Source organism: Orycteropus afer, unplaced genomic scaffold (genome assembly GCF_000298275.1).
Source record: "Orycteropus afer afer isolate SDZICR_OR568_19922 unplaced genomic scaffold, OryAfe1.0 scaffold00736, whole genome shotgun sequence".
NCBI classification, from domain to species: Eukaryota; Metazoa; Chordata; class Mammalia; order Tubulidentata; family Orycteropodidae; genus Orycteropus; species Orycteropus afer.
This window is the reverse complement of record NW_006922323.1, coordinates 298,603-300,877: the sequence shown is the minus strand read 5'-3', so window position 1 is coordinate 300,877 and position 2,275 is coordinate 298,603.

The window sequence follows — 2,275 nt, the reverse complement described above, 5'->3', positions numbered from 1 at the left end:
GGAAGAGGTAACTATGGGGAGGAAGTGGGAGGGGAGCTGTTGCATTGGGGTAAATTGTAGTCAATGTCATGAGACAAAGTGTATATGAACTGCTTATAGAAAGTGAATTTGCCTTGTAAATTTTCACCCAAATCACAATAAAAAGAAAAATAATAATAAGAAGAATAAAGAAGTGCTTGGTACTTTGCTGTGGCCACCTGTGGTAGTTCAGTTTGTGTGTCAAGTTGGCTGGGCCTGGTTGAGTGGCTGGGCAGCTGGATGTAGTTTCCCCATGATGAGACGGGTAATCAACTCCATGGTGGGAGCTACTGGGAGCAGCTGCATAGCTGCCTTGGGGAATGTGGTCTGCTACCTTTATATAAGAAGCCTTGGGAAATTGTCTCTATCTTACGGCACCTTGAACCCCGCATGTAGCCATGTCATTGTTCAGCAGCCTGTCATGCTCTGCCGACCTTGGGCCTTACAATGGACTTAAATTAATGGTCTGCTGTGTGATTTGGTAATATCGGGGCTGTGACTTTTTACTAGTCAACCTTGGGCCTGTCAGTCTCAGCAGCCAGCAGCTGTCTGAGTGAAGAACAGCCTCTAGCTTCAGTGGGCCAGGAGCTGGAGACAGAGCTGATGCCCAAGGCTGAGGGGCTTTCACCCAAGCCCTAGAGCCTGGCACTTTGAACTTGGACTTAAAGCCTCCAAACTGTAAGAAAATCAACTCTTGTTTATTAAAGCCATCCCATTTGTGGTATATTCTTGTCAGAGCAGCACTAGGGAGCCAGAGCACGGCCCTTGGAGGCTGAACAACTGCCACTCTGTTCCAGATTGTGCTTCAGCAAAGGGAAATAAATGAGGCTCTCTAAACTCAAATATATATATATACACCCACTCCACTGATTGACATGGTGAAGTTCAAAGGACCAGGTCTTTATGGGAGAATTACCATTGTGCAATAATGGAGAATGATCATATCATATGACAAAATGGAGAGTCACTACATCATTACACGACTGTCAAATTACATCATCACATAACTGTGAAACTGCTGAGAATCATAGCCCAGTCACAATGACACATAACTTTAGCCATCATGGCCAGCATTTTTCTCTGTATCATCTCTGTGTTCATTACTGTCAGACATACATTGTTAATGTGCAAAATAGTTGGACAGTAGAGTTCTTACTGTTGTCCTAAATGTGAAATGTTGGATAATGAGATAGTTGATAGGGGAACTGGAGGCATAGTCTGCTTTGTGAAATAGGGTATGTTCACAAAAAAAAAGAGAAACATAAGATATCATCTATTAAACATTAAATAACTATGCAAATAGGGAGGTAGTAAGTAGATGAGACACCAGGGAAAAATTCCTCGGGGAGATTTTCCCGGATATGGGGTTAAGAGAATACACAGGATTCAACCAAAAAGCTTGAGAGAGTGACAATGGAAAGATACTGTGAGCAGTACATTTTTCTTTCTTCAATATACACCATCTACTGAATTCCTGAAATAGCTTCTCTTGTTACTATTAATAGACAAAAATATACTTTATTTTTCCTTATGTCTCCCAAAAGTTGTCTTCATAGCATCCTCCCTCTCTTTTTGAAGAAAACCCATGACTTATGGGAAGTATAAATATTTTCATAGTAAAATGTTTATATTATTACCAAGGATTCATCCTTGTAAAGAAACATTTTACATATCAGTAAGGATAACATCTGTTTTCCACAAGCAAAAGCAAATACCCTTTTCTATGGTAAATCATATTTTAATTTTCCTACATTCTAGAAAAACTGAAGGGTAGTATTAAAGATATATAAAATGGAGCAAATGATAGACACGTAATGACAGGATAAATTGAAATCTCAGTCTTAGCAAGAACATACCTTAAGCTATGAATTTCAGTACATATATGAATGAAAAATTCAAGGTAAGGTTATTTGAAAATATGCATAGTTTAATTTTATTATGAATTACACCAATTATAATTTTCTTGCAATGTTTTTGGAATGTTTACTATGTGTAGATAATAAGAAATAATAAGTTATTTGCTGGAGAAAGATAATAAATAGAAAGCCTCACTCTCTTCAGGTAGAAATGTGAGTGATGAAATTTAGGTTAAAAAAAAAATCTAACACATAAATGTTAACTGAAAACTCTGATAAGTATCAGAAAGAAAACCGTATAAAAGCATTGAAGAGAGGACTCTAATTAGTGTGAGGCAGATTGATTTCAAATGAATAAAAATAAATAAATAATATTATGGGAAGAAAAACATTACATCAAG